Consider the following 13,954-nt stretch of genomic DNA (forward strand, 5'->3'; position numbering starts at 1 on the left):
TAGAAGATTCCAGGTGACAACTTTGTATTTAATGAGGTGTTGGGGTCCAGCCCCAGCAGGTCCAGGGGTTCCCAAAGGTGTGGACGGAGTCAGTGAAGAAGGAATGAATGACACAGAGGCAGCGTTCAGTTGATCAGCATGGTTGGGTTCTCTTGCCTGGTTCTATCCAGGATCTCCAGCCAGGTTCTGTGTTTTATTGTCTTGTTACATCTGTATTTATACCAGTTGATTTTAATCCTATCAATTTCTATTCCTAAGGTTAGGGCGTTTCTTATCTCCATTCCAGGGAGTAAAGATTATGTAGCTTAAGCGTGATTGTTCGTAGTTGAAGTGATTACCCACCTGGCACTTAGTTAAGGGGTTTTATTCCCTCCCTAACTTCAGGGAAAAATCCCTACCTGGAGAAACAACCTTTCTCGGAGAGGTGACCTTGGTTAAAACACATAGAGCCAAGAAGGTGAGCAAACATATTAAGAACAGTGTGTCTATAACACCAATACTTGAGATAAATTTGTCATTTAGGATCAGGATTTATACCAAGAAAAAAAAGAAAAGAAAAAAAAAAAAGAACAGTGTGTCATTGCATGGTCATGATTTATGGGGGGCCCTTGTCTGTGGGCCTCTCATAGTGGACCCATGCCAGAGGAAGTTGCAGCCTCAAACCATTGCCCAGTCTCCTTACCCTTGGGCTGTGAGCACTGAAGGGGGCTGTACAGTATAGAAAAAAAAAAAGAACAGTATGCCATATATGCCAGGTCCCTTGAAGCATATGCTGTGCAGATGTTTCTTCCCTGCAGCAACTGTGTCAAGCAGCAAGGATGGACCGGCTTCCAGCAATGAGGGGGGCTCTTTTATCTGGAAAGGCATAATAATTGATTTTGGTGTTTTAATTAATATTCAATTTATTAAAGTTTCAAATTCTTCAATCTAAATTCTTTCAATAGTTAAACCAATCCTCCAATCATTGTTATTTTATTTTCTGAAAATCTAATGTGTCCTTTAAATATATATTTTTTCATTGATTTTAGAAAGGAAGGAAGAGGGAGAGAGAGAGAGAGAGAAACATCAATGATGAGCATATCATTGGCTGCTTCCTGCATGCCCTCTACTGGGGATGGAGCCTGCAGCCCACAACCTGGGCATGTGCCCTTACCAGGTATCAAACTGTGACCTCCTGGTTCATAGGTCAAAGCTCAACCACTGAGCCATGCTGGCTGGGCTAATGTTTGTTAATAACATCAATAGTAACCATTGTCCTTAATAAAGTTTTAATTGAATCAGAAGTTAAGCAAAACTTCCGTAAACAATTAACCTTATTTACACACTTAATGAATCTAATTACTTTAAATATATCATGCAACATTTGTACATTTAATTTTTGGAAACATTTCAAAGGTCTATCCTGGCTTACTTAAAATTCTAACAAGAAAGTTATCCCATGTTCAAGGATTGGAAGACTTAATATTGTTAAGATGACAATACTACCCAAAGCAATCTACAGATGTAGTGCAATCCCTATCAAAATTCTACAGGCTTTTTTTTTTTTCCAGAAATGGAAAAGCCAATACTCAAATTCATATGGATTTTCAAGGGGCCCCAAGTAGCCAAAAATAATCCTATCTAATAAAGAGGGAATATGCTAATTGACATTGCAAAGATGGCAGCGGCCACAGCCAATAAGAAGGGAATATGCTAATTGACTTCCCCGCCCTCAAAAATGGCAGCACCCACAGGCCATCAGTCTTCTAAGCCCCGCCGGGCGGCAGGAGTGTGGCAAGGCCAGCGCCTGCCTCCGGAGTCCCCAGTCCCCTCAGTCCCCCAGTCGCCCAGGGCTGCCCAAGGCTCAGGTAACCAGGGCTGGCCGAGGCTTGAGCTGCCAGCAGTGGCAGCAGCAGAGGTGTGATGGGGTGTCACCTTCCCCTGATCACCAGGTCGCCACCTGCCCCTGAGGGCTCCTGGACTGTGAGAGGGGAAAGGCTGGGCTGAGGGACACCCCCTCCAGTGCATGAATTTTCATGCACCGGGCCTCTAGTATTTAAAAATAAGAACAAATTTGGAGGACTTAGACTTCAGAATTTCAAAATTTACTACAAAGCTATATAATCAATATATTGTGGTACTAGCATAAGGATAGGCATATAGACCAATAGAATGGAAGTGAAAGTACAGAATAAACTCATCTACACTAATAAAAGAGAAACATGCAAATTAACCATCACTCCGCCATTCTGCTACACCCACCAGCTAATCAGGAGCAAGTATGCAAATTAACTCAACTAAGATGGTGGCAGCCACAGAGCTGGAGAGAGCAGGAGGCTTGGATTGCCCTGGTGATGGAGGAAGCCAAGCTTCCCGCCTGCCCTGGCCAGCCCTGGGCTCTTCTCAAGGCTACAAAGTTTCAATTATAGAAAATAAATAAATCCCAGATACCTGCTTCCAGCCCGCCCTGGCCTCCGCTCAAGGAGGTGCTGGAAAAAAAAAGAAAAAAGAAAAAGAGGAGAGGCTGGGAGCTTGGGTTGCCAGGGGGCATGGCAAGCCTGCAAACAGCCATCAGCCCCTCATCCAGGCTGGCCAGGCACCCCAGTGGGGAACCACACCCTGAAGGGGGTGTGACCAGCCTGAAAACAGCCCTCAGCCCCTCACCCAGGCTGGCCACACCCCAATGGGGTGAGGGTCTCCGCTGGGGGGGCTTGGCCAGCCTGCAAACAGCCATCAGCCCCTCACCTAGGCTGGCCAGGCACCCCAGTGGGGACTCCCACCCTGAAGGGGGTGTGGCCAGCCTGAAAACGGCCCTCAGCCCCTCACCCAGGCTGGCCAGGCACCCCAGCGGGACCCGCACCCTGATCTGGGACACCCTTCAGGGCAAACCAGCCGGCCCCCACCTGTGCACCAGGCCTCTATCTATATTAATAAAAGGGTAATATACTAATTAGACTGGGAGACCTTCCAGGTGTTCTTCTGGACAAAGCCCTGGTGCTGGGGCCGAGGTAGAGGTGGTTAGAGGCCAAGAGGGGAGGGCAGTTGTGGGTGATCGGGCCAGGATGGGACGGCAGTTGTGAGTGGTCAGGCTGATGGGGGGTGGGGCCATTGGGAGTAAGCAGACCAGCAGGGGGGCCAGTTGGGGGCGAGCAGGCCATCAGTGGGGGTCAGTTGGAGGTGGTCAGGACAGCAGGGGGGCAATTTGGAGTGAGAAAGCCAGCAGGGGGTCAGTTGGGGGCAAGTACACTGGCACGGGGGGCAGTTGGGGGTGATCAGGTTGGTGGGGGGGGCATTTGGGGGCAAGCAGGCCAGCAGGCAAAGTGGTTAGGGGCAGAGTGGAGAGAGTACAGGCTGGGCTGAGGGACAATACCCCCCGTGCATGAATTTTATGCACTGGGCCACTAGTCTATCTTATCTAATAATAGACAAACATGGTAATTGACCGTACCTTTGCTACGCCTCCCATTGGCCAATCAGCACGATATGCAAATTAACCACTAACAAATATGGCGGCTAATTTGCATACTGTAGGCAGATCCCGCTGTGCTGCCCCGCCTGGGGCTGGCGGCATTGTGATCCCAGCCGCTGGCCACCCCAGCGCGGGATCCGGGCCTGCTGTGTAAGACCAGGAGAGACGGGGCAGACACCACAGGATTGGGCGTGCCATCTGCCACCAGGGGAGCGGGCCTAAGCCAGCAGGTGGTTATCTCCCAAGGGGTCCCAGATTATGAGAGGGCACAGGTTGGGCTGAGGGACCGCTCCCCTCCCCCCGCCAGTGCACAAATTTTTGTGCACCGGGCTTCTAGTATATATATAAAAGCCTAAGCCACTGAACAACTGAATGACCAGTCAACTGATCGCTGTGACATGCACTGACCATCAGGGGGCAGATTCTCAATGCAGGAGCTGCCCCCTGATAGTCAGTGCACTCCCACTGCCAACCTCCTATGACCTCCCCCTCCTCCTGACCACTGACCTCCAGTGGTCCTTCCCCCAGCCGACCCCACCAATCGGCCCTGATTGGGGGGGGCAGCCAGCCAACCTCCCGGGGTCCCTCCCCACAGCCAGCCAGCCCTCCAATAGGCCTTGATCACTGGCCAAGCCAAGGACCCCACCCATGCACGAATTCGTACACCAGGCCTCTAGTACATCTATATAAGTAAACCCGTAAACTGATTTTTGACAAGGGCCAAGACTATTCAATATGGAAAGAATAGTCTCTTCAACAAATGGGGCTTGTACAACTGGATTTCCACATGCAAAAAAATGAAGTTGGAACCCTACTTCACACCATATACAAAAATTAACTGCAAAGGGATCAATGACCTAAGAATTAGCTTTAAAACCTTAAGGTCTTATAAGAATACATAGGGGTAAATCTTCCTGACCTTGGATTTGCTGATGGATTCCTAGATATGACAAGCACAGGCAACAAAAGCATAAGCAATAAAAGAAAAAATTAGTTAAATTGTCTTCATCAAAATTAAAAATGTGCATTAAAGGGCATTATTAAGAAACTGAAAGGGCAACTGTTGTGTAATAAAGAATTTGTCTGGTCTTTGTCCCAGGTTCCTGGCATTGAGCTTGTAAAACCCTTGGAATTTCCGGAGCAACCACATGATTAGGAGGTTGGGACTTTGAGCCAGCTCTACTTCTGGGGGGAGAAAGGGGGTTGGAGACTGAGTTCAGTCATTAGCCAATGAGTTAATCAGTCATGTCTATGTAATGAAACTCCCATTAAAACCTGTGGACTGAAGCTCAGTGGAGCTTCCTGGTGGGTGAACACATGGATGTGCTGGGAGGGTGATGTACCTGATTCTATGAGGAGGGGGCACAGAAGCTCTGTGTTGGGGACCCTGCCAGCCCTCGCCCTATGCATTTTTCTACTTGGCTACTCCTGGACTGTACGCTTTATAATAAAAGTGGAACAGCAAGTATAGTGGTTTCTTGAGTGGTTTCTCATGAATTATCAAACCTGAGTGGGAACCCCTATATTTTTAACCACATGTTCAGAAGTGCTCGTGGTCTGGAGACCCCAGAAATTGAGGCTGGTGTCTGAAGTGGAGGTAGCCTTATGGAAACTGTGCCCTTAAAACTATAGTGTCTGATGCTAACCCTGGGTGGCTAATGTCAGAATTGAATTGCAGTACACCAGTTGTGTTGCAACAGTTGGCGTTGAAACAGAATAAGGACCTACAGGATGAGAGAAAATATTAGCAAATCATGCATCTGATAGGGGTCTAGTATCCAGAGCTAGTATAAAACACTTACAACTCAACAACAAAAAATCAAACAACCCGATTAAAATGTGCAAACTGCTTGAATAGACAATTCGCTGAGGAAGATGTATAAATGGCCCACAAGCACATGAAAAGATACTCAACATCATTAGTCATTAGGAAAATGCAAGTGAAAAACACGATGAGGTACAACTTCACACCCTTTATGATGGCTATAATAATAATTTTCTTAAAAAGGAGAATAATGTGGAGAAATTAGAACCCTCACATGTAGCTGGTAGGAATGTAAAATAGTGCAGCTGCTGTGGAGAAGTTTAGCAATTCCTCACAAAGCTAAACATAGGACAAAATGCTTATGACCTAGTATTTCCACTTCTGGGTATGTAACCCAAAGAATCAAAACCTGATCCTCACACAAGTACATGTGCGTGCATGTTCATAACAGCACCATTCCCTATTGGCTAAAGGTAGGAATAGCCCAAATGTTCACCAATGGATAACCAAATTGTAGAATATACATAAAATGTAATATTATCTATATATATAAAGGCCTAAGCAACTGTCACAACTGAAACAATCGAACGGATGACTGGACAGGCTGCGTGGGGCCACCAGGCCGGCTGGGGGGTTGGTGAGGGATGACCAAACGACCGAACAGCAGGCTGCTTGGGGCAACCAGGCCGGTGGGGGCGGGGGGGCAATGAGGCAGTGAGGGGTGACCAGGCTGGTGGGGGGGCAGTTGGGGGTGACTAGGCCAGCAGGGGGGGGAAGTTATAGGCAATCAGGCAGGCAGGCAGGTGAGCAGTGGTCCCAGATTGTGAGAGGGATGTCTGACTGCCAGTTTAGGCCCAATCCCCAGGACATCCCCCGAGGGGTTCTGGATTGGAGAGGGTGCAAGCTGGGCTGAGTGGACACCTCCCTCTCCCCCCTGCACAAATTTCGTGCACTGGGCCTCTAGTTCAGCTATAAAAGTTGCTATCCCTCTTTTAGTAATGTGAGGATACATGGAGAAGTTGGCTGTATACAACCCAGAACCCAACCATGCTTGGACTGATGGTGGACTTCCTGCCACTAGAACTGTGAGAAATACATTTGTTTTATATAAGCCACCAAGTCTATGGTACTTTGTTATACCAGCCCAAACTAAGACATCTAATAAATCAAATCTGTAGATATGATATATCAGAGTTTCAACTCTGGACCGGCATATAGGATCTAAGCACTGACTAAATATTTGATGATATTAAGGAATTATTATTAACTTCAAAGGAATTACAACAAGATCATGTTTATGATTTTTAGAGATGCATGCGGAAGTACTTATACATGAAATGATATGATGCTCTGTATTTGCTTCTAAATAATATGGGGATGGGGGAAGTGGACTGAGGATAAAACAAGATTGACTGTGGATTCTTTTTTTTTTTTTTTTTTTGACTGTGGATTCTTGAGGGAGAAGATGGCAGTCGAATGGCAGACCTTTCTTGCACTTCCTTCCAGGGCCAGACTGGAAATACAACGAAATAGGGGAACATTCACCAGAATTACCAACTGAGTCCTAGCTGAGGAGGAGACATGAAGGAAGGACAGAAAACACCTGGAGACCAGAAGGAAAGGCCAGGTCACCAGACGGGTTGACTCGGCTTTCACAGGCAGCAGGCGGAGAGCCAACAGGGATCTCTCAGCTCCTGGAGGGTCTTTTCCCTGAGAAGATCGAGGCCCGGAACTAGGCTGGGCTCCACAGCAGGGAGCACCAGAGCTGAGACCAGCGGCCCACATCACATCCAGTGTGAGAAGCGGCAGGGCTTCTGGCTGCCTGCGGGTCTGCGGTGGGTTGGAGATAAAACTGGGTTCTTTTGTTTGCTTGCTTTTGGTTTTTTGCTGTTTTTAATATATTTTTTATTGATTTCTTGTGGGGTGCGGGTACGGTGTTTTGGCCAGGTTTAAGCCTCGGACTAATGAAAGGACAGGGTCCTCTCATTGCCACGTGCAAGTCCCAGCCGGAGGGCAGGGCCCTCCCAGCACAATTATAGCCAATGGCTGTGGTTGTAAGCTTGAACCTAAGGTCCAAACACGTAGCCCTACGTGCCTTGTGATAGAGTTCGGGTGCATGCAGTTGAGTGAGGTTGAAACTCACGAGAATGCTGTAAACAATGTGATCACGCCCCTACTTTGCCTCGTGGCATCTGCTATAAAATAAAGACACGGCTTGTGGGCGCTGTCTCCTCATCAGGGAGCAGCGTCCCACTGAGACCCAGCTTTCATTCTCTTGTCTGTCTTTTCTCAATCCTTTCACCGCCCCACTCAGGATCACCTTTGGCAGTAACAATTTCTTACAGAGAAGAAGGAAGAGGGATAGAGAGGTAGAAACATCGAGGAGAGAGAAACATCGATCAGCTTTTATATATAGAGATAGGAAAGGAGCAAAGGGGAAGGCCAGACATTATAGGCATGTCATTTTGGCAGCTTCACCGGGAAGCTGCAATTTTGCACTCCTCAGGGAACCACCAGCCTATTTCTTGCAAAAACACTGGGGTGACATAGGGAAAGTACTTACCTGTTAATCATACCTGGGGACAGAGATAATTGGCCAGAATGGGCATGGCCACTGCAAGCATGCAAAAATTAGGGAATACATAATCTCCTAAACAGAGGAGCTCTCTCTCTTGCTGCTCTTGGTGCACTTGACTCGTGACTCTTGGCTTTCTCGCATTCATCGGTATGGCCCATGGCCATGCAATGGACTGATGAACTTGTGTGCGGGTAGTGTCAGGGAAATAGAATTCCTCAAATGCTCTCAACTAAATAACAAACTTCCGGGTCATGTTGTTACAGGATAGGAGATGGCTTGTCTCCCACGGTTGCTCATGGAAGAGGGGTTCATGGGGGTACCACTGGAATAAGAATTTCTGGGGGGAAACACAAGCTGAGCCAGCCCGATACGGGACTGGACCCGGCTCCAACATGGAAAGGGACCTCTGGACACTGGCTCTGATTTGAGCTCTACTAAAGCCCGTTACACTTCCTCTACGACTGGACCAATGGAAATGGGACTTTGGAAACCCAGGGGTGAAATTCTACGGAAATAAAGCTTTTTACTATATTTCATCCTCCCATGGGGGCCTCCAGAAATTCTTATTCCAGTGGTACCCCCATGAACCCCTCTTCCATGAGCAACCGTGGGAGACAAGCCATCTCCTATCCTGTAACAACATGACCCGGAAGTTTGTTATTTAGCTGAGAGCATTTGAGGAATTCTATTTCCCTGACACTACCCGCAACCAAATACCTTCCTCCACATGCATCAACCCCCACCACTCCTAACACACACAATAATTTTCACCCTGTGGTTTCCTCTAGAACAGTGGTTCTCAACCTTGGTTGCACATTAGAATCACCTGGGAATCTTTTTAAAATCCTGATTTCTGGGCCTCATCCTCCGGAAATTCTGTTTCTTTGTTATGGGGACGGGCCAAAACATTAGTAACGAAGAAACAGAATTTCCGGAGGATGAGGCCCAGAAATCAGGATTTTAAAAAGATTCCCAGGTGATTCTAATGTGCAGCCAAAGTTGAGAACCACTGCTCTAGAATGTTCCTGATTTATAAAATGTAATTGTAGCACTTGAAACAAGTGGAAGCTGGGCTATAGAGAGGTTAAGTAACTTGCTCAAGGTCACACTTGTAAGGGATGGAGGTGGGATTCACACTCGGAGTCTGGCTCTGAAGCCTGGTGATAACCTGAGGCTTGGAAAGCCACAATGCTCAGAAACCGTGGCCGCTCGGAAAGACTGTGTTTAGATCTCTGGGGTGTGTGTTCGCTTTTCCAGCTTCCCACATTCCTCCAGGGACCCCAAGGAACTACATGTTATGTGAACAGATGTCCCTCCTCGCTGTGCCTGGCTCTCTGAGGCGGTTCAAGTTCTTGAGCCTCCTTTTCTGATTTCAGCTTTACCCACTTCCCCCCGAAGTGGCCCTGAACCTCAATGCCTTCCTCAGTGTGTTACCTTATTTGGTTCTCAGAGCCACAAAGAGGTCTGGAAAAGGATCCGGGCCAGAATAAAAAAAAAAAAAATTGTTTGTGCAGTGACTCAGGCTCACGCTCTGAAAATCACAAACATGGGGAAACAAACTTGGCCTCAAAAGGAACTGCCAGCAGGCACCGAAGCGGGCAGAGTGGAGGTGTCGAATGTCACAATGTTTAGCGTGTGCTTAATTCTGTGTTTTAAAATGGGTTTGTCTTTATTCAGCTCCCCCATGGCTGTCCTTCTTTCCTTCCTTCCTTCCTTCTTTCTTGAGTTTCTAGAGTTTACACATCAATCCCAAAATTGTAGGCGCTGGTGCCAGAGCTATCATCATTTAGCATATGTTCAGATGTAGCTCCTACAATCTTTTAAAGCCAATTCAGTGTCTCTCCTCCTCCTCCTCCTCCTCCTTCTCCTCCTTCTTCTCTTCCTCCTCCCTCTCTTCCTCCTCCTCCTCTTCTCTCTCCCTCTGTCTTTAATACTGAAACTCTACGAGGTAGATGTTCTTATTATCTCCATTTTATGGGGGAAAGAGGAGCACAGGAGGTTAAGTCACTTGCCCAAGGTTCCAGAGCTCAGAATGACCAGAGCGAGTTAGCCCCCAGCAGTGAGGACACTGGCCACAGGCCACACTGCTGCTGAGCCCCAGGTGTCTGGGGTCCTCAGCACTTGACCTATCACTTCCTCTTGCATTTCTGTTCTCTCCTTTCCGGTTTTGGAGCTCCCAGCTCTGGCTCCTCATCTCAGTGCCCTCAGAGTGCTTCTCCTGTACTGCTCGCTGCTGTGGGGAGCCCTCAGTGTCCCTCCTGCTCTCCTCCTGGCCCCTGTGTATCTCTCTCCATGAGGGACTTACGTTCTTTGCTTTATCTTTTTTTAAAAAATATATTTTATTGATTTTTTACAGAGAGGAAGGGAGAGGAATAGAGAGTGAGAAACATCGATGAGAGAAACATCGATCAGCTGCCTCCTGCACACCCCCTACTGGGGATGTGCCCGCAACCAAGGTACATGCCCTTGACTGGAATCGAACCTGGGACCCTTCAGTCCGCAGGCCAACGCTCTATCCACTGAGCCAAACCGGTTAGGGCTCTTTGCTTTATCTTTAACGCGGTACTTATTCTTGCACACCGGAGCCATACCACCCCATACCTCCCCCTTTGCCTGGAGTGCCCTTGCCTGGGTTTCTCAACTTTTGACCCCAACCGTAAGAATACCTGTGGCATCACGAACCAGTGCCCTCAAGTACATGACCCAATGCTAGGCAGTGTCTAGGCTGTCGCAACAGTGGTTGACAATACCATGTTCATGTTCAAGTTAGAATACAGGTGCCAGGTCATGCCAGTTAGAATTCTAATCCAGTTTGTGTCCACACCCAGAACAGAGTTATTCCAAATATTTAGCCGTAGTTCAGCCTGGACCCTAGGGAGTCAACCAGCCATGGGAAGGTGGCACGAGAAGAGACTGGGTGCTGAGGGGGGGGTGGGGGTGGGGGCGGAGACAGGCACAGGGGTGAGTGGGGTTTCTCAGAGCAGCAGTTCTTTACCAAGGAACACAGAAGTATTCGAACATTTAACAACTGCTACCTCTGCTCTAAAGCCTTCCAGCTGACCACCAGCCCTGTCTACCTCTTAGCTTGTGTCCCTTACCCACGCCACCATCTCAACTTGCTTTCAGATTCTCGGCTTTTCTGCCACTGGCTACTTTCTGTCCCGTCCTTGTTTGGAAAAGATCCCAAGAGGCCACCCCTAATGAATCCTAATTCCCGAAGGAAAAGTAGATGCTCAGACAGAAGTCAGTGGGGGGCTCTCATGGCGAAGGAGTGCATCCCAGGATCGTTGGAACACAACGTTCAGCTTCCGCCCCGCACCAGCAGGGGCCGGCCGCAGCCCAGCAGCCTGAGACACTGGCAATGAGGGCCTCGCTGCAAACCGGGGCGTGAATGGTGGGGTGAGGACGTGTTTCTCAATAGGCCCCGACCACGTGACTAGGAAGCAGGTGCCCAGTGCAGGTGGAGTCTTCAGAGTATCTTGGCAACCGAATCCATTTATTTTAGAAGCAAACTCTTATCAGGTTTCTTGATTGTTGGCTGAGATTAAGGCCTGAACAACTTCCTCGTTTCACTGTCATATCTTTCATATTGCAAAATGGGAAAACAAGAGTGACCTACCTGAATCAAAAAGGTGTGTGAGGATTAAAACAACACCCCCCACCTTTTTAAATTGGCAGTTAAAGGGAAAGAATTTTTATTTAATCCTCACCTGAGAATAAGTGTGTGTGTTTAAAATGATTGACTTTTAGAGAGAAAGGGAAGGGGGAGTGTGTGTGTGTGTGTGTGTGTGTGTGTGAGAGAGAGAGAGAGAGAGAGATTTGTTGTTCCACTAATTTATGGAACAACACTGGTTGATTCTTCTATTTTCCCTGACAGAGATTGAACTTGCAACCCTAGCACATTGGTACAATGCTCCAGCCAACTCCGCTACCTGACAGGCCAAGAATTAAACATGTAATCTCTTTTCTAGTGGGATTTACATTTAGGGTAACTATATAATCTCAGTTGATGAGAATGAGAGAAAGCTCTATTTTACTGAAGAATGCCAGCTAATCAATGTAAAAATAATGTTAGAAATATAAAAGCATTTTGCTAGCTCTAGTGACATTGATTCAAGCAAGGATTGTCAACTGGTGTTAAAATCAAGGGTCCTCAAACTACAGCCCGCGGGCCACATGCAAATACAAATATTGTATTTGTTCCCGTTTTGTTTTTTTTACTTCAAAATAAGATATGTGCAGTGTGCATAGGAATTTGTTTATAGTTGTTTTTTTTGTTTGTTTGTTTGTTTTTAATTATAGTCCAGCCCTCCAACGGTCTGAGGGACAGTGAACTGGCCCCCTGTTTAAAAAGTTTGAGGACCCCTGGTTAAAATCATTAGGCAATCCACCTATTAGAATGGTAGAAATTACCAGTAAAAAGCCGGCCATACTAAATGTTGGTGGAGATCTGGAGAACTGGAACTCTCAGACAGTGCTGGTGGGAATGTAAAATGTACAAACACGTTGGAAAGCAGTTTGGCAATTTCTTTAAAAGTTTAACATATACCCACCATATGACTCAGCCATTTCACTTCTAGGTATTTACCCAAGAGAAATGAAAGCATATGTCCATACAAAGATTTATACGCGAATGTTTGTTTACAGCAGCTTTCTTTGTAATAGCTCAAAAGGGCTCTTTGAGGAGATTAAGGATGTGATTCATAGATTCCCTCAACCACTTCAGAAAAAAAATAGGTTGGGGGTTCAATTCCCATTCAGGGCACACAGAAGAATCAACCAATGCATGCATAAGTAAATGGAACAACAAATCAATATCAATCTCTCTCTCTCTCTCGCTCGCTGTTTCTCTCTCTCTCAAAATCAATAAATAAAATGTAAGAAAATAGAGCCCTAGCCGGTTTGGCTCAGTGGATAGAGCATGGGTCTGTGGACTGAAGGGTCCCAGGTTTGATTCCTGTCAAGGGCACATGCCTGGGTTTCGGGCTCCATCCCCAGTAGGGGGCGTGCAGGAAGCAGCCAATCAATGATTCTCTCTCATTATTGATGTTTCTATCTCTCCCTCCCTTCCTTTCTCTCTGAAATCAATAAAACTTTTTTTTTAAAAAAAAAAGAAAGTAGAGATGGGATTATCTAGAAAAGATAAGTGGAGAAAGGTATCTACTGAAGACCCAAAGGCTCTTGAGAATTTTATACCAGCGGAAACACTGACAGGGACAGAGAAAAAACAAAATGAAAGAAGTCTGTTGATATACCCTCCCCTCCACCCCCCCAATTCTACAGACTTCAGGAAATAGGCTAATAAAACTACTGAGCTGTAAACACAGGCACTTTTCATGAAAAAGGAAGGATGACTTGGAAGATGGAGCCTAGAACCCAGCGAACAGAGCTGGGAGCCAGAGAGGATTGTTTGCAGACCTTGAAACCTAATGGCATTTACCTGACTGGGTTTTGGGTTTTGGACGAGTGATTCCGTTTTATCTTCTGCCTTTTTCCCCACATTGAATGGAATGTCTGTAACTGTTATGCTATGCCAGACCACCACTGCCTTTTGGGAACAGAAACTTATTTTCTGTTTTCACAGGTCCACAGATGGAGAGGAATTTTACCCCAGGATGCATTATATCCAGATTCTCACACATTTTTAATTTAGATGATTTCAATGAGGAGAGTTAGATGAGATTTTGGACTTTGAGTTAATGCTCTAATGCAGTGGTTCTCAACCTTCTGGCTCTTTAAATACAGTTCCTCATGTTGTGACCCAACCATAAAATTATTTTCGTTGTTACTTCATAACTGTAATGTTGCTACTGTTATGAATCATAATGTAAATATCTGATGTACAGGATGGTCTTAGGCGACCCCTGTGAAAGGGTCGTTCGACCGCCAAAGGGGTCGCGACCCACAGGTTGAGAACCACTGCTCTAATGGGTTGAGACTTTTTGGGATCTTGGAGCAAGGCGAATATATTTTGCATATGAGATGGACATAAATCTTTGAAGATCCCAGAATAGATTGTGGTAGACAGAATATGGTCCCCCAAAGATTTCCACATCCTAATTCCTGGAATCTATGAACCTGTATATGTTACGTGGCAAGATGGAATCAAGGTAGCAGATGGAACTAAGGTTGCTAATCAGATGACCTTAAAATAGAGACGTTA

At 46.6% G+C, this 13,954-nt stretch overlaps 1 non-coding gene across 1 annotated transcript; it reads left to right on the top strand.

The window, feature by feature from the left end:
- Nucleotides 1-582: 582 nt before the first annotated feature.
- On the top strand, nucleotides 583-718 carry LOC139013362 (small nucleolar RNA SNORA42/SNORA80 family). The gene has a single exon (XR_011472013.1). It is a non-coding gene; the product is annotated as a small nucleolar RNA SNORA42/SNORA80 family (small nucleolar RNA).
- The last annotated feature ends 13,236 nt before the right edge of the window (nucleotides 719-13,954 follow it).

The sequence above is a fragment of the Myotis yumanensis genome, unplaced genomic scaffold (genome assembly GCF_028538775.1).
Source record: "Myotis yumanensis isolate MYYU_CA2020_CCGP unplaced genomic scaffold, mMyoYum1.0.hap1 SCAF_6, whole genome shotgun sequence".
Lineage (NCBI taxonomy): Eukaryota > Metazoa > Chordata > Mammalia > Chiroptera > Vespertilionidae > Myotis > Myotis yumanensis.